The sequence below is a fragment of the Hemicordylus capensis genome, chromosome 2, assembly GCF_027244095.1.
Source record: "Hemicordylus capensis ecotype Gifberg chromosome 2, rHemCap1.1.pri, whole genome shotgun sequence".
NCBI lineage: Eukaryota > Metazoa > Chordata > Lepidosauria > Squamata > Cordylidae > Hemicordylus > Hemicordylus capensis.
The window spans coordinates 202235714-202262188 of NC_069658.1; the positions used below are offsets into that span (position 1 = coordinate 202235714).

A 26475-nucleotide genomic window follows, 5' to 3' on the forward strand; every position below is an offset into this window, starting at 1 on the left:
GCATCTCTATGAAATCATCGCAAATGATGTGGTCACTGGACTTCATAGGAAGCTGCCCTAGTATACCACTGGTTCACCTTGCTCAGTGTTGCCTTATCCACCTTGACTGCCAATGGCAAGTAGGAAGCTGCCTTATACCCAGTCGTCAGACCACTGGTCCATTTAGCTGAGGATTTTCTGCACTGACTGGCAGTGACTCTCCAGGGTTTCAGGCAGGGATTTTTTCAGCCCTACCCAGAGATGCCAGGGGTTGAACCTGCGACCTTCGGTATGCAAAGCAGATGCACTGAGCTATGCCCGAAGGTCAGCAAGGCCTCAAGCACAGGCCTTTCTCACCCCCCAATACCTCATCCTAGAGATTGAACCTGGAATAATCTGCAGATGTAGAGTCCGGCCTCTCCCCAGATGCTGCTGGGATGCACGAAGCTTTACCCTACTTGAGCAGCTCCCCCCTCCCCCACTGACACTGCCTGGGTGCAGAATCAGCCTGAATCAGTCACCTTGCCTGTAGGTAACCCCAATGGATAAGAGGCAGGCATTTCCTCTAGAAGTCAACAAGAGGCCATGCGGGATTCCCTTGCATTTCGTTCCCATGGCGGGGAGTGAACTGTGCTCCCGCAAAGCAATCATCACAAAGCCCCCAAGCTGTTGTTCGGGAAATGGTGACTCCTGGAGCTCCCAGCCCGCCACGGGTGCCCTTGGAACAAAGGCCTTCTGTCAGCAGGGCTTTCGCAAGGGCACAATGGACCTTTGTGAAGAAACAAGCTCCCCTCAGAAGGAGTGGCAATTACAGCTAACACCAGCCGGCCAGGGCTTTTAACTCCTTGGGATTCACAATACTGTCCTGGCCGAGCCTTCAGGGAACGAGACCCCCCCTCAGGTACACTTTTCTGTCTTCCAGCCTTTCCTCTTAACGGCGTACACGTTGCCTCTAAGATGCCGGGCCCTATCTAGACAGTGGCCTCCAAAGCCTGGGAAATTTCCCATGGGAAGGCAGCTGCTGCCAGTGGACTAGGACTGTCCTGAGCGCCACAGAGCCTCAGTGTTCAGATCCAGCATACCTCGCAATATCAGACGCTAGGGATGAACAACAGGAGAAGTCTTCAGTCCCTGCTTGTGAACTTCAGAATGGCATCCATCGTGCCAGGGTTGGTGGTAAAACACAACGATGGCCTTGGTCAGGGGTGCACAGCTTCAGCCCTCCAGCTGCTGTTGGCCTTGGGTTGCCGGGTCCAGATGGTGAAAAAAGTCAATATCCATCACCCAAAAAGTGGAAATAGAGGGTGCTTTGCATTTAAAAAAAAAAGTCTCCCAAATTCTCCACTGTACATAAAATTTGCATGTGTTTATTGGTATTCAATATGCATATCAAGATAAAAATTGGATAATTTGAGAATAAATACAGCTCACCGCTGTGAAGCTGATGACCAGGTGAGCTGTATGTTGCTCAATCTGCTGCCTAGGTGCAGAGTTCTCCAGGCCCTGCCTGCTTAATTGTAAATTCTTCTCCTGGTTAGGTTTACCACACACACAGTCCTCTGTCCTCCTCCCCCATGGGTCACCCAGCCTGCTCTCCCCAGCCAGGCTAGCAGCTTCACCTCTTGCCTGGAAGCAGGGTAGCCAGATAACTACCCAGCCAGCCGCTTTGCATGCTGGTGCAGTGGTGCATGCACAGTCTCCCACTCACTTGCTGTTCTCTATGACTGCAAACATTTCTATACGGCTTTTCAACAGAAGGTTTCACAGTGGTTTTCAAAGGAAAAATAAATAAGATGCTCCCCTGTCCCCAAAGGGCTCACAGTCTAAAAAAGAAACACAAGGTAACCCCAGCATCAGCCACTGAATGAATGCTGTGCTGGAGTTGGATAGGGCCAGTTACTCTCCCCATAAAAAATATAAGAGATTAACCACTTTAAAAGTGCATTTCTACTCATTTAGCAGGGGTAATTGCTAACTGAGTTAGCTAACTTCTAACTGCCACCACCACCGCTGCCACCACATGAAGGAAGCCAGCTGCACCCACCCATCCGTGCTCCTGCATCACGTGGCTCTGAAACCCGACACTGAAGCTGAACCTCCCCTCTGGCTTCCCCACTGGATGGATGGTCAGGAGGAAGGGGGAGGAGACAGAGGAAGAGGAGCTGCTCAGGAGAGCAAAGTGTGCTGAGCAAACAAAACCTTCCAGCTGCTCCACAGAACTTCGGACACCACTCCAAACATGCAAAAAAAGTTGTTTCGTCCCCAAATAGTCGCATGTTCTCGATAAAAGTCCCTAGTTGGCAACCCTGTGTTGGATTACAGCTTGGCAGCCAATAGCTAGGAATGATGGGAGCTGTATGCCAAGGGCAGGAGGGCTGTTGTGGGGTAAAGTAAAGTAAAATGTGCCATCGAGTCATTTTTGACTCCTGGCAACCACAGAGCCCTGTGGTTGTCTTTGATAGAATACAGGAGGGGTTTTCCATTGCCTCCTCCTGCGCAGTATGAGATTATGCCTTTCAGTGTCTTCCTATATCGCTGCTGCGCAATATAGGTGTTTCATAGTCTGGGAAACATACCAGAGGGGATTTGAACCAGCAACCTCTGGCTTGATAATCAAGTCATTTCCCCGCTGTGGGGTACTCCTGGCAAAAATGGACCTTTTGTCTTATCCAGGGCACTTTCCAGACTAGCTGCTCATCAGCAGCAAAATGCCTCCATTCGGGCAAGTTGCATTTGGAATGTTAACAGCAGGGGGAGCAGTCTCACAGCAACTAACAACCCGAACAAACAGCAACTATTTCACGCCGGATATACGACGTCCTTGCTCTATATTGCAGCGGTTAAATTCGCAACAAGGCATTGGAAATGTAAATGGCACCCTGCTGTCCTCATAGGGACTACAGTGTCAGGATGCAGGAAGTGTGGTAGCACACTTCCGAGATGCTTCCTGACCCCATTGCAGGGTCTAGTCTGGAAAGCGTCCAGCTAAGGTACTTCTTAAGTTACTAATGCAGGGCATAGTTAGGGCCAACTACATGTATTTACAGACCCCTAGATAAGCAATTTGGTCAACCCCCACCCCCCAACCTAATCTGGGCTTGCTGCTCAGGACTTTGTGTCATTTGGGTTGGTCCTAATAAAGGTATTACCGGATTGTGGCATTTATATATAGCTTTATAGCAGTTTAACTGGCATGGCTTTAACAACAACAACAACATCCTGGAAACAGTCGTTTAGGGAAGGTGCTGAGAAAATCTTTGTTAGAAGATCCTAGTTCTGCTCACAGGACTTCAGTTCCCTGGGGAGAGAGAATGTCTAGTGAACCTGTGATGTAATACGTCTATAAGGTCTGCCAGTGTTGTTATCTCCATGTTGCAGGGAGGCGGGGCAGGACTCGAACTGACATCTTCCTGACTCACAGTTTGCAGGCGTAGGCATTGCCAGCTCTAAAACAAAAGACCTGTCTTTTCTCCATTGAGTGCACAGAGTTTGCTTACTTTCATAATCTCCCTACTGCGCTCTTTTCCAGGAGGAAAATTCTGGATCAGAAAAAACTGACACAGCCTGCTCCTGTGCCTTTAACAACACCATGATCTGCCAAAATCTGCATGTGAAGCTTTGGACAGCATAGAGATAAACATCACCTGTTAATATCTGCAGTTCATACTGCCATTAAAGCCATGGGAGCAAGGGCTGATAAAAAGCTGGCAACCTTAGACATGGAAAGGTGTAAAGAGTTATGCTGTACAGAAGCTCTACCGTCTGACTATCAGAAATGTTGCCTTTTCTTATACACTTCTTTTGAGATTCCAGCAAGCATTGCCCACACTTTTTTCAAACAATTACTCATTTGTACACCAGCGTTCCTGAAGAATCCCAGGGCTCTGTTCATCCCTTGACTGCTTTGCCTGTGTGATCATTAGGCACTTTGGGATAAATGTTTGTGGTGTTTTTGGTTAATCCATTCCTTGATGCAGGCGAGCTTTTGAATAGGGCTTTACAGTAGTTACTTTTGTTCCAGTCCTGGAGTAGAGGCGGGGCTAACAAACAGCCAGCAGCAAGAGAACTGATGGCAGACTGCACTTGCCTCTCTGTAAATAATACCTGTCTCATCAAACCATTAATATTCCTGGTTCAACTCCACTGTCTTGTTCTTGCACACCACAACTCTTTCCTCTGGATTCTACAATGCTTCACATGGCCAGTTATTTGGATTTAACAGATCTTTAGAATTCTTTAACTCGTCTTCTGTTGGCAATGGAAGCGGAATCTCAGACACATCCCATCAGTCATCTGGGTGCACAGGTACCATAACAGACCCAGCAAAAGGGCAGGAATGGGGGTTCCTTGAACTATGAAGGTGACTTTTAAAGCGACTTAGGTGACTTCTCCCATACCTACCTTGGGCCAAGGTCTGTGAATGCAAACATCTCTTGAGTTGCTTCCAAACACTGGTAAGAACATAAGAACAGCCCTGCTGGATCAGGCCCAAGGCCCATCTAGTCCAGCATCCTGTTTCACACAATGGCAGAGAGTAACATGATGGCTGGGTGTTAGGTGGGAACCTCAGATTTACAGGGAACCTTCAGCCTCAGATTTACAGGGAAGAGGAATTGGGCCAAGAAGATGCATATCCTCAAGCATACATTGCCTGAGCAGTTTCCCGCCTCATAGGATCCTTTAAACGGCAAATGAGAATGCCTCTCCCTAGTTTAAAGAGCTGGCAGCAGGGGCAGAGGTGGCCTTGGAGAAGAGAGTATACTCCAAGCTCAGCTTCCTTTCCTGCAGTCCTTAAAACTGCGCTGGAGAAAGCCTCTCCTAGTTGAAAGGCCTGCGATAGGGGAGAGTAATTGGCCCCAGCAAAGGAAAATCCTGAGGGAATGATTCTTCACAATATAATAGACCATAGAGAAGAGAGGAATTGGTCTAGGGGAACTCAAATTCTCTGAGGCAAACTCTTCCCTTTTAACCATCACTGTCTCCATTTGTGAATCCCGCTTCCTGAACTCTTTGTTCATGTGAACACTACCAACAAAGGATGAATATTGGTAGGTGCAGGTTTTCATTATGGGATTAGACAAGTTGCACCTGCTGAAAGTTTCTAATCTACACACCTATTAAAATAGTAATTCCCAACCTACATCCTGGAGCACCCTAGAGTGCCATAAGAAAAACATCTATTATATATTTTGAATAATGTATTGGTTGGTTGGTTTGTGCAAAATAAAGTCATACTTCCAAATGACCTGCAGATATCAAGTTCTGCATACCCAGTCCTGCCACTGATGTTAGCTGAATGCATCACTTTTTTTACACTGGAAAATGCTTGGAGAAAGGTTTAAATAATTGTTTTTGTTTTTCATCAGCCCCATCTTACCTCACAGCCCTGACTGTGTGTGCAATCAAGGCTGTTTTAGCAGCTCCTGGCACCCCAGTTTCCTTATAATCATAGAGTGCCGCCTAATCTGGCCAGAAAGGTAGGAGGTACTGCGTGGGCGGTCTTTTTGCTGCCTGCACAATGCATTGTGGATACTGGATGACTTCCTCCTCCAGCTCCCTACTGCAATAATCTCTGCTGTCCTAATCGTGTGGGTGCGTGGTGGAGCACAGATGAGCCCTTGCTCATGTGGGGGAAGGTAGGTATAATTCTACCTTCCCCCCCAGCCATTTTTGGTAGTGTGAATGACCTTATTGTTTTCTCCCCTCCCCTGCTCCCCCAGATTGGTATACAGTTTAAATAGCCACTTTCTCAGTCCCCACAGCTCAGTTGGCATGCAGGGAAATTTAAAGAAGTGATGCAAGAGGCTTAGGCTGTGCCATCCACTCTCACCACTTGTGCCACTTCTTTAAACCTCCTCACGTGCCTGCTGAGGAGTGGGGAGAGCGGCTGTTTAAACGTCATACCACCTACCTGTGCTTCTCAGCTGTTGTGTGGGGAGGTTTAAAGCTTAGTGACAGAAAACCCATCTCACTAGGCCTTGCTTCATCCTGCCACTGCTAATCTCTCTGCCTTTCGAAAAGACACGGAATGGAGTGGCTGCTGGAGGTGTGAGTGCTCAGTAGTAGTAGTAGTAGTAGTAGTAGTTATTATTATTATTATTTTATATTTATATCCCGCTCTTCCTCCAAGGAGCCCAGAGTGGTGTACTACATACTTGAGTTTCTCTTTCACAACAACCCTGTGAAGTAGGCTAGGCTGAGAGAGAAGTGACTGTCCCAGAGTCACCCAGCTTGTATCATGGCTGAATGGGGATTTGAACTCGGGTCTCCCCGGTCCTAGTCCAGCACTCTAACCACTACACCACGATGAGCCAGGTGTTAATTTTGGTCATAGGTAGTATTTCAGGGGATGAATGCTCATAGTGATTTTGGGCAATGTCTACCCTTAGAGATGGAAAGTAGGTGATAGCATTGTTGTACTTACAACTTTCTCTGTGTTATCTCTTTCTTTTTTCTTACCCACACACTCAAAACAATTTTTAAAAATTATTATTCATCCATCCATCCATCCATTCATTCATTCATTCGATTTCTATACCGTCCTTCCAAAAATGGCTCAGAGCGGTTTACACAGAGAAATAATAAATAAATTATGGTAAAATTGCAGTCAGTTTTGACAGAGGGAAAACTTAGGGTCAGGGTAAAAATGAACAAATTGTTCTCTCTCCATGGAATAATCTTTGGAGGACATGTCTGCCAATTGTCATTTCCACTCTTCTGACATTGATACAATGTTATAGCAGATTTGTGTTTTTAAAATGTAAGAGCTTTTAAAATACCATTGCAAATTTGGCCACTGCAAGCCCAATGGTCAAGACAATAAAAGCATGATAACATGCTGAAAGTATTGCAGTGCTGTTGCCTGTCTTCATCACAATGAGCATTCTCATACACCCAGATGGTGCTAACCACACCAACAGGCTCATGCATTATTTTGGAGAGGAGGGGACTGATTCTGCTTCATATACTAACACTGCGGGCTGAGTGCTTGTCTCTTATGCTGTTCTGTGCTGAACATGCCTATTTACAAATACACAGATACATTACAAATGCTATCACAAATCTCCAGTAATCTCTCATCCAAGAGGAAACAAAACCCTGAACCACAGCTCCGGGAGCCTTTCACCGTTGGGAACAGAGGGAGTGCATAACCTAATGAAAACATTCTCATTCTAAACTTGTTTACTTGGAAATAAATCTTGCTTTCCCCCCCAATAGAACGTACATCCAAGTAACACCTTGGCAAGTTTATACATGTAGTTTGTGAAGATCATTCAAAAATTTGCCAACATTTCCTGGCAGGACTCATGTGTCTTCAAGCTGCCAGACACATAGAGATTTAGCAGGTGAAATTTGCCTGGCATAGAGAGATCATGAAAAAAACTTCATTTGATCAATGCCTGCATACCAAGCAGCTTTTAAAGGCACAGAAGCTATGAGGGGGGCAGGGATCAGCAATTTGGAACCTGATAAAGATTTTCAGAAAACGGGTTCATTGACTAGCTCTCTGGCAGCCACCAGTGAGTTTAGTCTTCAGGAAGAATCAAGAACCTTGCTGGACTAGACCAGAGGCTAATCTGGGCTAGTAGCTTGTTTCACACAATGGCCAACCCAATGCTTCAGGGAAGCCCACAAGCAGGGCTTAATGGCACAAGTCCTCTCTTGCTGTTGTCTCTCAACAACGTGTATTCCAAGCCATCCTCTCTAAACTCATCCTCCATAAATATGACCAATCGCTTTTTAAAACCCTCTAAGCCAATAGCCGTCACCACATCTTGTGATAGTGAATTCCATATAACAACTGTTGTTGAAGAAGTACTTAGGAACATAGGAAGCTACCAAGTCAGATCTTTGGTCCCTCTGGCTCAGTATTGTCTACACTCAGTGGCTTTTCCAAGGCTTCTCTTTAGACAGGGGGTCTCTCCCAGCCCTACCCGGAGATGCCAGGGAATGAACCTTGGACCTTCTGCATGCAAAGCAGATTCTCTACCACTGACCTAGCCCCCCATCTCCAAACTTTCTTTTGTCTGCCCTGTTTCTGCTATCAATCAGTCTCGCTGAATGATCTCAGGTTTACTGAATACTTTGTACATCCAGGTCTGTTTGTTATTTGGCAGAAATCAAATTAACCAGGGTTTTTCATATGGGCATTTGATCAGCGACATACTCCTATTAACACAACACAGAAATAAAAGAGAAGATACTTTTACTGGTTTGGAGATGGAGCTGAAATAGCAGTAGATAAAGCTTTACTTGCTTCCTTTCTATGTGCCAACTACTATTAAAGGCACAGGAGCAGTGCTAGGGGAAAAGTGGCAACCCTACTATTTTAGACTGCCACTAGATTAGAAAAATCAACAATATTTCCATTGCTCAAGATTGTGTATATATATTCCCCCACATGGTGAAAGCAGGAATTGCAGGTAGTACTCTTCAGGTATTGATAGTGGTTAGCAAACTCTGAATGGATGTTTAAACTTTTATTTTCCTTAAAGATTCCTTCAATCCAATGGTCTCCAACTGGAGGGCTGCTAAAGAGAGGTAGGGAGGAAGGAAGGAGGGAGGGAGAGGCAGGGTGTGTGTGTCTTTCCTTGATCTTGTAGGTCTATAATAATGTAAAAGTACAAATAGATAAAAATTCAAAGCTGAGTCCCATGTTGCAGGCTGAAATTATGTGCGTCTCTTTTTCTGTGTTGCTTTTGCAACTATTGTGCAACTATAATGTCACTATTGCTTCACCCAGATAAGACACTGTTCATGTTATTTAAAACCAGGATGCATTTATTCAAAGCTTCATATGCAGAATAGAAAATACATCTTCCATTCAAAGTGTCCCCAATACTTCCCATTTCCCTAGGATGAAATGTGAGAAATGGATCACACCTATATTATAGGGATGCAAACTTTTCACTGGCCTTGTTTCTATGCTTTTAAGCTAATGTCAATTATGCAGCCTAGTGTGCAGAGGTGAAGCTTTCCCCATCACTTTTTTCTCATGCCAGAAACCACACCATTGGCTAAATTAATGCTCCATAGACTGTGAGCCTCTTGGTGACAAGAGATGTTAGCATTTAGGCAAATTGTTGTGAGCCTTGTTGAGCACACAGGACAGAGTGGAAATCTATTCAGTACATTGACTGTAGCCTTTAGCGGGGACAAGCCGATAAATGGTACACATGAGAAGAACACCTCTGCTGGATCAGGCTCAAGGCTTAACTAGTACAGCAACCAGTTTCCCGCAGATGCCTCTGGGAAGCCCACAGGCAAGAGGTGAAGGCATGCCCTCTCTCCTGCTGTTTCTCCCCTACAAGTTGGTATATAGAGACATCTTGCCCCTGAGGCTGGAGGTGGTCTGTAGCCATCAGACTAGTAGGCAGTGGTAGACCTGTCCTCTATTAATTTGTCTAAGCCCCTTTTAAAGCCATCCAGGCTGGTGGCCATCACCATATCATGTAGCAGACTCCGTATATGGCTTAGGAACATAAGAAGCTGCCATATGTATGTATTTGTATGTATTTTTACATTTATATCCTGCTCTTCCTCCAAGGAGCCCAGAGCGGTATACTACATACTTGAGTTTCTCTTTCACAACAACCCTGTGAAGTAGGCTAGGCTGAGAGAGAAGTGACTGGCCCAGAGTCACCCAGCTAGTTTTATGGCTGAATGGGGATTTGAACTCGGGTCTCCCCGGTCCTAGTCCAGCACTCTAACCACTACACCACGCTGGCATATACGGAGTCAGACCACTGGTCCACCTAGCTCAGTATTGTCTTCACAGATGGGCAGCGGCTTCTCCAAGGTTGCAGGCAGGAGTCTCTCTCAGCCCTATTTGGGAGATGCCAGGGAGGGAACTTGGAGCCTAGATGCTCTTCCCAGAGTGGCTTCATCCTGAGGGGAATATCTTACAGTGCTCACACATCAAGTCTCCCTTTCATATGTTACCAGAGCGGATCCTGCCTAGCTAAGGGGAAAAGTCATGCTTGCTACTACAAGACCAGCTCTCCTTAATTATGCGCTGTGTGAAAAAGTGCTTCTTTTTCTCAGTTCTTAACTTCCTGGCAATCAGTTTCAAGGGATGACCCCTGGTTCTAGTGCTGAGAGAGAGGGAGAAAAATTTATCTATATCTACTCTCTCCACATTTCAACAATATGCTTGGCTTAGGGAGATTGTGGAGCTGAAGTAGGGTTGCCATATTCAAGTTTCCCAAATCTGGGTGGCCTAATTTGCATATTTTGCAAACTATGCGGCAACTAATTTGCATTTTATTTATTTGACAGATTTGTATACTTTCCCCTCCTTCTCTGCACTCCCATGTGATCGGATCCAGAGTAAAATCCAGGCAATCTGAGCAGCGCATTTGAAATCCATGTAAATCCGGGTGGAATTTAGCAGCTGGGTGGAGGAGCCAAAATCCGGGGCTACCCTCAATTCTGGGGGGGGGGGACATGGCAAGCCTGAGTTGAAGGCACAAAAGCAGGGTAGTAAAACGATCTGATAGGCCTATACACTGAGAATGAAAAGACTGAAACTCTCAGACTGTCAAGCAGCAACACAGTGGAGGGCAGAGAGCAAAGGAATAAAACCAACAACAATCCATCCTGGTTCTAAAGTCCAAGAATGATAAAATCCATCCTCTGGAAAGTTTTTGGTTTAAGCCACTGTTGTTTGCAAACACTAGGGGGCCACAAAATCTCCATCTGGGTGAAGCCTCTCATGGCAGTGTGGGTTCCAGCAGCCTTCAAAGCCTTCACCAGAACGACCTCTGTGGACCACACACCGTCAATGTACAGTAGCCAGGCGCAGCTGGGAGCACATCTGTTATCCCTTTGCCTTATGCAAACACACATGGCCATGTGCAGCCCTTGTCTCTAACCCCGTAGAAGCCTTGAGCTGGAAGGAAATCGGTGCATCGTGTAGTCCAACCCACTGCCTTAAGACAGGATATCCTATATCTAAAACATCCTTGATAGATGCCTGTCCAATCCCCCACTCCAGGAAAAAAAATGTTAGAGAGGAAAGTTTCTAAGCTGTTTCCATTGCTGAAATGTGTACATTTCAGACAGTTTTTCCTAATGCTTATCCGAAAACTATTAGGGGTGAATTAAACAGTTTGCAATAAAAATCCCCCTGAGAAAAGGGGGGGGGGCATTTCAGTGATCTTTCAGAGGGACATTTGAACAGGAGTAAAAATCTTTTTCTATTTTACAGTGGCTGTGCTACTACAAAACAGACAATCCTCTGCACAGCCTGCAGCTTGGTACTGTTCTCTCCTGGCAGACACTTTGCTAAAGAGGCAGGCGTCCTATCCACATGTTATGTTCAACACTCTAGCCCCATCCAAAAGTACCCATACTCATGGTTACAGCGGCTGAAAGTGGGTAGGAAGTCCCGCCCCACGCTGCCACTCACCCCCTGCACCTCGCCCTTCATGGTTATGGCACTGTTTGTATGGAGGGCAAAGCACTGGCCATCATGGTTGCAGCATTTCTCCCTACACACAAGCAGCTCAGTACTTGTCCAGGGTGAGGTGGCAGGGGTGAGTGACAGCATGGGGCGGGACTTCCTACCCATTTTCAGGTGTTGTAATCGTGAGCGCGGTTTATTTTGCAAACATCTTAATGGTGCTTCATATGAGTGTACCCAGGAGCCCTATTCACACTTTATGCTCAACACCCATATAGCAAGTGTGCAATGTACACACCTACACATCTATACACAGGTACAGTTATTCACATTATGTTAGATACAGGTACAGCAGCGCACTTCCTGTCTATGCAATGCATTTGAGGGACCTGTACTCAGGTTTACTTTTAAAATGAACACATGGACAGTCATTCACACAAAAACATGTACAGGTAGACACACATCTGGTCACTTGTACAACGTAATGTCTAAACAGGACCGGAAAGAATCCATCTGGCTGAACAACACACTGTTTGTCATCTCCACTGAAATGGCAGCAGCTGCTTTAAAAGGTCATTTGCAATTACCTGTCCTAAGAAAGGTTGGGGGGGAGGCAGGGGCCTACCTGCCTGCCCCCTGCCACGATCAACTGGAGCCTGGCCAGGGCTCTGCCGCTCACGCACCCACACGAGCGCCAGGGTGGCAACTGGCACAGCGAGAGAGAGGAGAGGGGAAGCCCACAATGCTCCATGCAGGCAGTGTGGGGCATTGAGGAACTTTCTCCTGGAAGTTTTCCTCACAGGGCTTTTAAAGCCTTTTAACTTTCATCTCCTCCAGAATGGAGGGGGTGCATTCACATATCATAAACCGCCCTGAGCCATTTTTGGAAGGGTGGTATAGAAATCGAATGAATGAATGAATATCGGCCAGATTTACCCCGAATTCCCTGCAAGTTATTGGGGAGTCACACACAATCTGGATTTTTCACTGCACCTTAGAATGTAGACTGGTTTATATCCACTGGGGGAGCGGGCAACAAAAATGTAGTTCAATGTAAGCAAGTGTAAAGTGATGCACATTGGGGCAAAAAAACATCTACGCTGATGGGATCTGAGCTGTTGGTGACCGACCAGGAGAGAGATATTGGGGTTGTGGTGGACAGCTCATTGAAAGTGTCGGCTCAGTGCACGGCAGCTGTGAAAAAGGCGAGACCACATTACTCCTTTGCTGATGGAGCTTCACTGGCTGCCAATTGGTTTCCGGACAAAATACAAAGTGCTAGTTATAACTTATAAAGCCCTAAATGGCTTAGGCCCTGGGTATTTAAGAGAGCGTCTTCTTCACCATTGAGGTCACCTGAGGAGATCCGTCTCCAGTTACCGCCAACTCGTTTAGTGGCTACACAGAGACGGGCCTTCTCAGTCACTGCCCCGAGATTGTGGAATGCGCTCCCTGTTGAGATATGTATGATCCTCCCCATCTCTGGCAATTTGTAAAAAACATCTGAGAACCCATCTTTTCACCCAAGCTTTCCCAGCTTTTTAAAATTGTCTGTTTTAATTTTATGGTTGATTTTAAATTGTTGAATTGTTTTAACTTTTTATATGTGTTTTCATCGTTTTATGTTAACCGCCCAGAGACAAAAGTTTGGGTGGTATAGAAGTTTGATAAATAATACATCATCATCATCATCATCCCCACCACCCTCACACTGCTCATGGAGTGTTTATATGAAGAGGCAAATGCTGTGAGTGTGAATGCAGTGCTTCTGTAATCAGCAGGCTCTAGCACGGTACAGACAGGAAGTGTACTGCCATACCTGTATTCAACATAATAGGATCAACTGTACCTGCATACAGATCTGTACTTCTGTACACAGATTGTATGAGTGCTGATCTTCACATGTGAAGAGGGCTAGAGCGTTAGACAATATTGATCTTTGGTTGATCGAGCAAGGCTATTTTTATGTCCATTCTCATGAAATTTAGACCCCCAACTTCCCAGGCTCTTGGCTCAGCATTTGGGTCTGGTGGTGGAGGGTTGAAACTTGTATTGAATGTCAGGGACCAATTCCCTACTCCCTCCACCAGCAGGACTATGAGTCCCAAGAGGGAACTACAGGCAGCTTGAGTGGGGACTCTTACCCCCCACAAGCCCAGTGTCCTCCTGGGAATCAGGTGACGTCAGAGAGCCAATCTGGCTCAATTTCAAAGCTCTCAGTTGTGTTGAATGGGCAACTCATTGTTCGGGGAGGTCTCCTGGCTACCCAAGCATCTGCCTGACAGTCTGTCCCAAGTATCTGCCAGTCCCGATTAGCCCTTCGGGGCCTTACACTTGACAGCCCTGGGCTGAGAGACCAATCTGTGGACCAAGAAGTGCCTTGTTTAAATCCCATCACCTGCCCACTTCACGCTCATGGATTTGTTAGGTGGCCTTTCAGAACCCACCGTCTCTTCAACCTCCCAGCTGCAACATGAGAATAAGTCTGGTCTACCTTACAGGGCTGTTGTAAGGATTACTGAAAGAATGTATTAAAAGCACTGTGAACACTCTAAAGCACTCTGCAAAGAGTAAGTGTATTATTAGATGCTGAGGCCTGATGGATCGTACATGCACAGTAAGTGGGATGCAACCCCTCCAGAGGTGCCCCCGTGACTTGCCTTCCCCTTCCCCATCTTTGGCTGAGGCTGGAGAGGTCTCCTCCAAAGTCAAGCCTGTGGCGCTGGGTGGCTCCATAGGGGCTGAGCTGTGCCAAGCGTAGCTTGCCACAGGCCGGCTCTTCAGAGCGCCTTGGGCTCCAGCCAGCCCTTTGATCTCTGGGAGTTTCAGTTTGGGGCTTTTTTGGTTTCTGAAAGATTAAAAAAAAAAGAGAGGCCTCCAATTCATCAGGATCTCTTTCTGCCAGAACAAACACAGGAGGGGGAGGGGGCAGGGTGGGAGCAGCAGCAGCTCCAACATGGCTAGGCTGCAGGAGGACACGTGCAAATGCTTAATAGTGCTCAGGAGGAGATTCCTAGCAGCGGGATCCTTCTCTCGGGAAAGGCCCTCCTCCTGCCGGAGTCCACATCCCCATGTCGGGTTCTTTCCTCCTTTCCTCTCCATCTCAGATCACCATGATGTGATGCATTCCTTGCCCCTGCCCGCAGCAGGCAATGATTAGGGCTGCTGGGGCAGGGAAACGAGGGATGATGTCAGGGCAGAGGCCCTGTTCTTGTGGCATGTCAGGGTAAGTGGATGCATCGGGGGGGGGGGGAGGAGAGGAGAGCTGGTCTTGCAGGAGCAAGCACGGAGGGTCCCCTTTGCTAAGCAAGGGCTCCTCTGGTTTGCATTTGGCTGGGTGACTACATGTGAGCACTGTGTGCTCAGCGGTAGAGCACCGACCAGGTTCCCTCTCTGGCATCTTCAGGGAGGGCCAAGAGAGACCTTTGCCCGGAATCTTGGAGAGCCGCTGCCAGTCAGTGTAAGCAGTACTCAGCTGGATGGACCAGTGGCCTGACTCGGTCTAGGGCAGCTTGCTGTGTAGGGCTGGGAAACACACCATGTGATGATGTCAGGACACAGGCCCTGTTCTTGTGGCATGTCAGGGTAAGTGGATGTATCCCATTCATTGATGAGTGCAGGCCCTGCTCCCCACTCCATGACCACCCACTTTCCGCTGCCTGCCTGCCTGGTTTGTAGGGCTCTCCACACCATCTGAATTACTCCAGTTTTGTTTGGAGTGGCAGGACCCCTGATCTACACGCAGAAGGCATCTCCAGGTAGGGCTGGGAAAGACTCCTGCCCGATACCCTGGAGAGCTATTTCCACCCTGGACAGTTGCTTCAGCTGCCCCTCCCCTAAGCAGTGGGACGTTCCCAGGCTTTACAGCATGCCTTGGATTCTGGTTTCCCTTGGAGGAGAGACTACTGCAGACTTAGGGTGCCTTTGTATTTGGTTTGTTTGGTTAAGCATTGGATGAAGTTAGAAAGTTGCAGAACATTCCCCCAAACCAGCAACGAGTTACATCAGAGAGCCCAAACCCAACACCATGTCAGCATTCTGCCTGACATCTCTATTTCAGACCAAAAAACATTTTGTAAAAACCAACACCTCTGATGGGAGTGGGGAGGAGAAAGGGCAAATCATCTCATAGCCCTCAGGAACCTATTTACTGGATCTAGCTGATTACTGTCTACACTGGGACTTCTCAGATGGGTATTTCCTAGCCACACCTAGAGAAACCAAGGACTGAACCTGGGACTTTCTGAATGAAAAGCAGATGCTCTACCACTAATGGACAGTCCTTCCACACAGGAGATGGGAGCTATGACAATGGATCTCCAATGCTCCATTTGGTGTGGTCCCTAGTAGCTACTGGAAAACGAGAGACTTCAACCCAGAGTCAGCCCCTGTTAACTTGGCAAAGAGGCAACTTTTAAGGTGGTGACTCTCTTTATTGAGCAGGGGGAGAGTAACTGGCCCTCTCCACCCCCAGCACAGTACCTCCAGTGACTGTTGCTGGTGCCTATCTGATGTTTCTTTTTAGATTGTGAGCCCTTTGGGGACAGGGATCCATCTTATTTATTTCTTATTTCTCAGCCATTTTTGGAAGGGCGGTACAGAAATCGAATAAATAAAAATAATAATTCAGTCATGTATATAGGCTAGTCATTTATAACATCTGTAAAGCCACTTCCCACTCGTGTATCCTTACATTCAATATTGGAGTTAACTTTTCAGAATCTTTGCACGTAAGACAGTATTGGAGAACAACTCTGTCATGAATTATTTTGGTTCTCCTGGTTATGAAGCTGTAGCTATGAATAAGCTGCAGCCAGTGAGCTGAGGTGAACCAGAACACAGACAGAGTCTGCAAAGCTCAGCGGCTGCTTCTTTTCTCCCTCAGCACCCCCCCCCTTCAGTTTTCTCTCAACGTGAGGAACTTTGCCTCTTCCGAAGAGCATCCTGTGCGGTGGTGGGTGGGGGGAGGAGGGGAGGAAAGAAGCTCAAGGCTGCCTGCCCAGTTCATGTGGATGGTTCGTGATTACTTTCAGGGAGGTCGTCCCTTAATCGGACCATTTGGTGTGTTTCATGGCATCTAGACGTTGCCACTAACCACACTCGCCTGAGTGGCTATTGTGGGTGGCAGTTGGGGGAGAGGGGAAAGCTTGGCCAAAGGTCCAAGAGGGGATGCCTATGAAGTGGTTTGCCTTCTCAGTTGATGCCTTGGCGTTCTGTGGTAGCCTGGCAGGGGAAGTCAGGGAAGGGATTGAACGGCCACTTATCTCAAAACAGGTACGTTGAGTAGAATCGACGACACCACTGCTTGTGTTGTTCACTTGCTTCTGTTTATTAGGACTGTAGGCTTGAATCCATACAACAGAAAGGACCACTTTAGCTGATCAGTGGAGAGGGGCAGTTTTAATCATTAGATCTGAGAATTAAGGGCACATTGTTAATTTTATGAGGCTATTTTCATTCTAGTGCGTTACTAGAAGTCTTTAAGCAGACATTTAAAGAAACAAAGATGGCCTTTCCTTCTAGCAATTAGTGGCAGTTTTTGTTTATGCTGTTGCAAGCTAGCCAGACTTCCTTCACTATCTTCGAAAAGGCACCTAAATGAGGTTGCATGCCAAATCTGTTAAACTTGGAAATCAATGGGTTAAAAGAGAGGTGATTAATCAGTGAATATTTATATTTATATGTTTGTTTCACACATGTGTAGGCTGCATTCTCTGCACAACTGACTCTTGATGCAGTCAACAATAATCAAATCAGCAATAGAGCAATTCATGTCTAGCTATTCTTTAATGGGCAAATGTCAAATTGTCCACTGCTTTATCCTTCGTATACTTTTCATTTGCAACATTCCTTGTGTTAGATTGTGAGCCTTTTCGAGACAGGGAACCATCTTCTTCCTATTATTCTTTGTTCCATGTAAACCGCTTTGAGAATGTTGAAAAGCAGTATATAAATAACAAGATACAATCTATGTTGTATTTGCTTATTATTTAAGTGTTCACAGATGGAGGAATTGGGTCTGGGAGAGAGTGACTTGCCCAAGGCCACACAATGAGGCTAAGGAAGAACTGAAACTTGAACCCGAGGCCTCTTCAGTCCAGCTGTCTACTACTGCACCACTTTGTGAGTTGTTTGATAGGTTCTCTTACAACACAGTAGCACAACCACCCTCGTGTCTTACTTGGCTTCTGTGCAGATGTTTCCAGTGTGGTGTGGAACTTGTACATACAGAAATGGTAACCACCCCACAATGGGGTGGGAAGGAGCCTGAATGCAGTGGTAGAGGTCTGAAGAAGAAAGCCACTTCATATGGTAACATGAATTCAGAGGCAAACTACAACTGAGCAAATGTGTGCAATGAACATGGGCCACCACTAGGGGGAGTTGCAACCAAGTTGCCAATTTATAATTTTCCTATAGGGAGCATTGGGAAACTAAAAAATAATAATACCTCCCGAATGACTGGGCAGAAAGCCCTGAGATTCCACATTGGGTTCCTACATGATGACAGCATTATATGTGTGGACATTCAAGGAGATCAGTCCACACGTTGATTTTTTAAATAAATTTTAAGTTTCCCATTTATTCCTATGGGGAAATTACCCAATAAAGCTCATGTTCAATTCTTGCATACAGGCCCTTTCAGAGCTTGTTACGCAATTGCATGATTTGATTATAACTCTGCTTTGCACTGATGCTGGATTAAAAGTGAGAGGAAAGGTATTGAAACTGAAAATACTTTGACACCAACCTGGACTGAAAACTAGCTAGATGCATTCCAACCTCAGGGGAAGGGGCAGGGTTTGTGTGAAAGAAAGAAGGCATTGGTTAGCTCTGCGCTGCCATTTTTCTCTCTTGTTGTGCCTTTAACTAGTGGAGGCAGAAGAATAAAAGCAATATCCAATTATGAACTTGTTTATGGAGTTTATTCTGAGTTCACAAAAAATCTTAGGTAGCCATGTTGATCCATTAGAAAAAACCCAATAGCCAGTCTAGTCATAAATATATCAGGACCAAAAATTATATCAAGGTGTGAGCAGCAAACATTTTAGTCCCCTCCCCAATTCCTGTCCCTCCCTGCCCCCCCCCTTCTTTTCTTTGCTTCACATCCAACTTGGTTTAGAGTTCTGGAGGATTTGCTGCTCATAACTTCACCATTTCATTTGGTCCCCCCAAAAGGTAGTGGTGGGACTTTTGGATGTTTTCTAAGTGATTTTTTAGCTTTGATCTTTTGTTATGGTCGAGAAATTATTAATTGGATTATTATGCAACAGGTTTATTTGGTCTATAATTCATTATATATTCATGAAATGTTAATACTGGATTGTTATTCAATGTCTTGTTAAGTGTGTGTTAAATAACAATTCTTTTTATGAATGGTTTACTGCATTGTTCTGGATATGGAGATATTATGGTTTAGCTGTTAGATTGTTGGATTACTTCATATTATTGTCTGTTCTTGATGTAAACTGCTTTGAGCATAATATACAGAAAGGCAGAACTGTATATAAATAAAATGGACATATGCACTGGCATCGACGTTTTCCTACAGAAGGTATGGAGGAGAACAGCCTCTGATTCTGCTGCATTCTCCTGATTTAATATGTGGAAAGAGAGAAAACTTTAAAAACTCTCTCTCTCACACCCCCACCCCCACCCAAATTCACACATCTTTTCATTTCCTGGGGCTGGGGCCACCAAGCCAATAACAGAAAGAAGAAGCAGCCAAGCAGCCAGGTAGCAGCCCTAAAGGCTGGGGGCGAGGGAGCAGGATGTCTTTGGATACCTGAGGTGGAGCTCCAAATGTTGCTCTCCTTACCCCGTGATGCATGGCACCGAATGCGGCTCCTGTGTTGCACCAGCATGCATAAGGAAGCCCTTCTCATCTTCCCGCACTCACTGGATTTGAAAAGGAGAAGGAAGACAGAGCAGAAGAGGAAGTGGAGGAGAGTAGTGGTCTCTTCCGCTTCTTTTTCTGCTCCGCCTCCCTCCTCCTTTTCAAATCCAGTGAGCATGGGAGGAGAGAGGAGTCGGAGTCAGAGTGATAATCTCTGTCTCTAATAATCTGCTGTCAGAGGCAGCTGCCTTCATTTGCCTCACACAGACTGGCCCTGTTAGTAACCCTGAGCATGGCACTAGTACAATCTAATAATGGGCACTGCATAGATTGTGAGGATCAGTTCAGATGCTCAGTTAAGTGGGCTAATTACTAGGCCCATCCCTCCAGTAAATAGCACTAATTTCAGGTTTTTTTTGGTGGCTGAACATGTTACATATGAACACATGTAACAAAGCCCTGATGTCTTTTGAAGGAAACGGACATGAAAAAGTTTTTGGGTTTTTTTGGTTCAGTATTAACGTTTAAATGAGATTACACAACAACAACACCCCATAAATCCACTGCAGACCCTTCATACGGATGAAGGAAAGGAAAGGACAATAGATGGACAAAACATACCACTAGCCAGGGGCGTAGCAAGGTTGGAGTGGGCCCAGAGACAAGATTTTAAAATGGGCCCCCGCCTCACTGATGCTCAGCTCATGAAGTAAAGAAATATTAAATGAGGCTGAATAGTGGTGATAAAAAGCATTTTTTAAGGTTTTGTAAACTGTGGACGATGCAAGTCATTCAATGGTACCAGAGAAAGACATGCTGTTCTGGTAGCTCCAGGTCTTAACACTCACATCAATTTCGGAGGATGAATACAACTGAAGGAATCCTGGGCGGGTGCGTGGCTGGGGGAGTCAGTCATGTGACTTGCCTCTGGGGGGGCCCCCAAGGCAGTGGGCCCCCAGACAACTTAAATATGGAACAATGGAACAACCCTTGCCCTATTATAGTGACGTCCCTGCCACTAGCATCAAAGCCTGGACCAACCACAAGTCACAGATAACATTGTTCCATATTTAAGTCAAAGAGTTCAACAAAAACTTTCCAAATGCTGTTAAATTTGCTTAGCTTGTCCATTTTATGAAGGAAACCAACATGAACGTTGAGTAATTTTAAAATCTGTACAACTAGTGTTTGCAGGTTTGTAGCCCTGATTCTAAACTTCAGCGCCTCTGTTACAGGGGAATGAGGAGGCACAGTCCCTTTCCAGAACACCCACATACTTAGGGATGACTTTAGTCAAGACTGGTCTTGACCGATGGCTCATTGCTTTTGAAGGGTCAACGAGACATTCCTCGGAACACACATGGTGCTGATTCAAATGGCCACCATGCATCCAGCTCCCCTCTCCCCCTCTGAAACGTCTAGCAGAATACATGTGATGCCACAACATTCTGCTCCGCATAACTGGCTGCCAGCCACATAGAGAGGCAGGGAAATGTGCACCTCCTGACATCAGAGTTTGTGTAAATTCTAACAGACGCTACAGGGGGCAGGAGAGGATGACAGAAAAATGGCTGCTGTTTCCAATTGCAGCATTTCTGTTACGGATAACATCTAGTTTGATCCTAAATTGGTGTGGCTTCTGACTGTCTGGTTCTTTTGTTCCAGCACTTCTGATCTCCCCGGCTACTGAGACTTTCACCTCCCTTGGGAAAGAGCCTGAGTCTGCACCACTTCCTGTCCTCCCTCCCAGGACCAACGCACCCTGCACACCCTCTCCCCACTGGACAGCCTTGAATATTTTTTTCCCAGTTCTTTGTAAGAATCCTAAATCCTCTGGAGTGGGGCTGTGTCATTTCTGTGTCCTGTGCAGCACCCAGCACATGGTCAGTGCTTAATAATAACTGGTTAGTACTAGTCTCCGAACTGTGTCATTTGGCAAGAAATGGGTCCACAGCCTCACGGAGGTACTGCCTCCCCTCCGTAATCAGCTCTCAGCAAGGCACACCCTGTGTGTTCTCTTTGACTACCCAACTGCTTTGGCCTGTATTTGTGTCCAGACACCAGAGAGCTCTCGCCAGGCCTGTGGTGCCTGTGATGTCTTTGAGGCAAAGGCACCGTCAAAATCACCGGCTCCTATCAGGCCCCTTCTCTCTCTCTCTTTCTCTCTGATGGGTCAGGAATGTAGGCTTTGCAGGCCCCCTCCCCCTGGCCACAGCGTTTATTTAATATCCTGAAAAAAATTAAAATAACTTCTGTGGCCGCTAGGAAAAACAAAGATAAATATAATAAAAGCAAGACGAAAATATAACCCCGGAGAGGGACTGGAAGCTTTCCTAACCAAGGGCAGGGATCCAGGAGGGGCGTGAATGCAAAAGGCAACACACACACACACACACACAAGCATGGGTGGATGTATCGATGTGGGTTTGCACGATCAGACACAAACAAATATCCCAACCTTGGGTACGGAACATTCTTCCATAGATTCACATTACTTGAAATATACACAGTGGATGCACACACAGATAAATATAGACATGTGGACTCAACAAGTACACACACGGCGATGGATAGCTGGAAAGAGCAGACGCCGCTCTGGAGTCGTAGGCAGATACGTTCCTAGGCGCATGGAGCAACCTAGTGAGCTCACTAAAAAAGAGGGAAAACATTTGGAAGTAGTATATAAACTAGGTCCATCAGTGGGGGTTACCCATGATAGCTAAAAGAGAATCTTCACACTAAGAAGTTCCGATCATGAGATGCTGAAGACAAACGGGTCGGCAATCTCCACCACACCCTGTTAATTGCTTCTGTAAAGCATCTAGTTAGCCAAGGTTGGAGACTGAATGCTGGACTAGAGAAACCTTTGTCTGGATCCAGGAAACAACATAAATTCATATTCGTTTGGGTTCTTCGTCAACATCATGTCCCCTGAATATGAGGAACCTTCCAAAACAAAACAGGCTCTGAAGGTTGACACTTTACAGTGTTCACTACTGGAAACAAAATAAAAATGCTGATGTACAAGAACTGATGTTTTAAGTTGTGGGCTCTTGTAGTTATGTCACTGAGACTGAGTTATGCATGAGAAGGGAGACAAAAAGACGACGGCTTTCATGAGATTGGCTCCTTTGATTAGCTACTGGAATGCATTTTGTAGACCAGATGCAATTCAAGGAAATTGTTTTGCTCTACATTCCAGTTTTCCTAATGAAGAATATGGCATGATCTATGCTTTCCTGCATGTGCAGCTGCATCCATGGGATTTGACGGAGGCCTCCTGCCTCCTGACTGCCTCTTCTACTGCCCCGGCTCTCAGCCAGGCATGCTGTTGTTGTGCCAGGTACTCTGTAACATGCTTGGCCATTCATGTCTTTCATTTGCTGAAGTGCCAGCCTAATTTCAGAGGGATGTCCCCATGGTACACCAGGCTTTTAAAGAAAACCCTGGTCCTCTATTTCAGTCTGGATCAGCCTGTAATTTGCCTGTAACTGAGGTAAGAGGGCTAATGTTAGCTGCTTCCTTTTACATGATACTTCCATTCTTGGAAAAGGAATCATAATCTCAAACCATAGAACTCAAACCAAGTGACTTGGGATTGTGTGTGTGTGTGTGTGTGTGTGTGTGTGTGTGTGTGTGTGTGTAGTGACCTCACCATAATTGCAGAGGAGAGCTGGTCTTATGGTAGCAAGCAAGACTTGTCCCATTGTCTAAGCAAGGTCCACCCTGGTTGCATTTGAATGGGAGACTACATGTGAGCACTGCAAGATATTCCTGAGCCATTTTGGAAGGGCAGTATAGAAATTGAATAAATAAATAATAAATATTCCCCTTAGGGGATGGAGCTGCTCTGGGAAGAGCATCGAGGTTCCAAGTTCCCTCCCTGGCATCTCCAAGATAGGGCTGAGAAAGATTCCTGCCTGCAACCTTGGAGAAGCCACTGCCAGTCTGTGAAGACAACACTGAGCTAGATAGACCAAAGTCTGACTCGGTATATGGCAGCTTCCTATGTTCCTAGTGTTCCCCAAACTAGGTTTGCCTTATAATGCTCACATGGGGATAGGGCATTTGCAATGGGTACTGTGTGTATAGGGGGAAGAGTCACTTCCAACGCGTCTTCTGTCAGTTGTCTTCTATGTGCTCTCGTACAACTTCCCTCTCCAAGGCTTTAGGCAACTAAGCCAACTAGTTTCCTGTTCTTGGCCAGGGGTCTGCTGGCTAAAGGATGGCCATCCGGCTCCATGAATGCAAACTCACAATACTACTAATGGATGCAAGCCCCATGTAAGAACAAAATGCAATCAATGCATTTTTTTAAAAAGGATATATTGTGCTCAGCTGACAAATGCTGAGTAATAGAAAAATAGCAAAGATCTCAGCGTTGAATCATTTTTTTTAAATTTAGGCCATCATGAGCATGGTATAACAGACGCACATCTTTTTCCATAAGGGTAGGCAAAAGTATAATAATTGTAATATATCAAACTGTTCTATTTTCTTTATGAAATTCATGAATTGCCTTTCTAACTGAAGACAGGCCAAGCATAGTAAAATGTTTTTAAAACATTAAACATAATGGGTGGGTGGCATGCAGAGTGTCCCTTTCTCCAGAACAAGAAGTCTTACTCAGGAGGAAGACTCTTTGGTCTGGTACAAGGGAAACTGTGGGTGCAACCCAATGTTGAAATAAAGTAAAAGAAACATGAATAAAATGATCCCAAACAGCATTGTGTTAACTATACATTTTACATTTTATTTAAGTGAAAACTGTAGCAGCAGTCTTGCACAATGTTAAAGCAAAACTGCAGCCTACAGAATAACCAAGTCCCCCTCTACAGCCATTGTCATCAGGCTGCAGGCGGCAGCAGAGGGTGAGGCAAACAACAAGTCCCCTCCATTGAACATCAGAACAGCCCTGCTGGATCAGGCCCAAGGCCCATCTAGTCCAGCATCCTGTTTCGCACAGTGGCTCAACAGATGTTGCTGGAAGCCACAGGCAGGAGTTGAGGGCATGCCCCCTCTCCTGCTGTTACTCCCCTGCACCTGGTACTCGGAGGCATCCTGCCTTTGAGGCTGGAGGTGGCCTACAGCCCTCCAACTAGTAGCCGTTGATAGACCTCTCCTCCATGAAGTTATCCAAGCCCCTCTTAAAGCCATCCAGGTTGTTGGCTGTCACCACATCTCATGGCAGAGAATTCCACAAGTTGATTATGCGTTGTGTGAAAAAGTACTTCCGTTTGTTGGTCCTAGATTTCCCGGCAATCAATTTCATGGGATGACCCCTCGTTCATTGGGTTGAGGATGACCAAGACTCAAGTCCAAGGATGACCATTGGCTTGAGGATGACCAGGTCCCTTCTGGACCCCAACCCCCGACACTTTTAACTTCCGTTTGATTTTTTTAAAAAGATTGTGAGCCCATTTGGGACAAGATTATTAATTTTAAAGAATGCTGTAAAGCCGCTCTGAGCCTTTTGGGAAGAGTGGGATATAAATGTAACAAATAAACACAAAATAAATAAATAAATAAATACTTCCCATATCTTAGTAAGGAAAAGTCTAATCGAACTTTATACCTTCATATTCAGATGGTTGTCCTGATTCACTGAAATCTGCAAGAGTAAGCAGGCTATGGCATGCGTATCACTTAAACAATTCCCAGGGTGTAAATCCCTTTGCCCCCACCCCAAGTCCTGCTATGCTGCCTCATTGTGGCAGGGGGGCGGGTGTTCCTGGGAGGGATGAGCGAAGTGCGCCAGGTGGTATACTGCCAGTAGAGTCACCCAACGCATGAAGGTCATCCCAGCTGCCCAGCTAAAACAGCGCCTATACACATGGACATCACCAGACGGAGTACACAGAAATCAAATTGATTACATTATTGGTGCAATGAGGTGGAAGAGCTCAGTTATAACAGCAAAGACATGGCTGGGGGCCAACTATGGAACCGATCACGAACTTCTCATGTGCAAGTTCCAAGTCAAGCTAATGCGGAAAAACAAAGCTATCCAACTCCCACGATATGCTCTTGAGAATGTTCCCACCATTTTCAAGGAGAACACCAAAAACCGCTTTGAAGTTCTGAACCTCTTTGATAGGGAACCAGAGGAACTGTGGAATGAAATCAAAGAAGTTGTTAAGGATGAATGTGAAAAGAGACTGCTAGAGTCCAAGAAACAGAAGAAAGCAAAATGGATGTCAGAACCAATGGTGGAAACTACCAAGAAGAGGAGAGTAGCCAAAGTCAAGAAAGATAAAGACCTCAGGAAGGAAATTAATAGGGAATTTCATAAAGCTGTTAGAAGAGACAAGGAGCAATACTACAATGACATCTGTAAAGACCTTGAGGATGGAAATAGACATGGAAAAACAAGGCAAGTTTTCCAAAAGATCTCTGAACTCAGAGGGAGGTTCCAACCTTGAATTGGTATGTTAAGGGATGCCAAAGGACAGATAGTAACTGATTCAGAGTAGATCAAACAGAGATGGAAGGAGTATACTGAAAATCTGTACAGCAGGGACGTCAACATCCAAGATACTCTAGAAGATATCCCCTTCTTGCAAGAACTTGTAGTACGGAAGATGAAGTTAGATCAGCAATCCAGTCATTACCAAGTCAGAAGGCTACAGGAACTGATGGAATAGCTACATAAATATGGCAGGCTACAGAAGAAGAAGAAGTCAAGGCTCTAATCAAACTATGCCAGCAAATTTGGAGAACGACACAGTGGCCAACAGATTGGAAGAGGTCATTCTACATACCCATACCATAGAAAGGAGACTTAACAGATTGCACAAACCATCACACAATTCCTTAATTTCACATGCTAGCAAAATAATGCTCAGGATCATCCAATGCAGATTAGAGCCCTATGTGGAAAGGGAAATGCCGGATGTTCAAGCTGGTTTCAGAAAAGGCCGAGGAACAAGAGACATAATTGCTGATGCACACTGGATAATTGAGAAAGCCAAAGAATACCACAAAGTCAATATGTGCTTTATTGACTACAGAAAAGCCTTCCATTGCATCGACCATGTCAAGTTGTGGAATATCCTTAGAAAAATGGGCATCCCAGAACATCTCATTGTTCTAATGATAAACTTATACACAGGACAGGAAGCCACAGTCCAGACAGAAGGTGGTGAAACAGACTGGTTCCAGATCGGCAAAGTTGTAAAACAAGGCTGTATACTTTCTCCTTCTTTATTCAGTTTATATGCTGAACATATACTGAAAGAAGCTGGATTGCAAGAAA

General features: G+C 45.7%; 1 long non-coding RNA gene across 2 annotated transcripts; it reads left to right on the top strand.

Annotated features, from left to right (window-relative positions):
* The first annotated feature begins 4255 nt into the window (after positions 1-4255).
* Positions 4256-22240, top strand: LOC128342790 (uncharacterized). 2 transcript variants are annotated; one of them, XR_008315177.1, is made up of 4 exons: positions 4256-4433; positions 8475-8520; positions 17379-17506; positions 20886-22240. It is a non-coding gene; the product is annotated as an uncharacterized LOC128342790 (long non-coding RNA). The 2 variants fall into 2 exon arrangements; XR_008315176.1 differs by lacking the exon at positions 8475-8520 and having other exon boundaries at positions 4273-4433.
* Positions 22241-26475: the final 4235 nt, after the last annotated feature.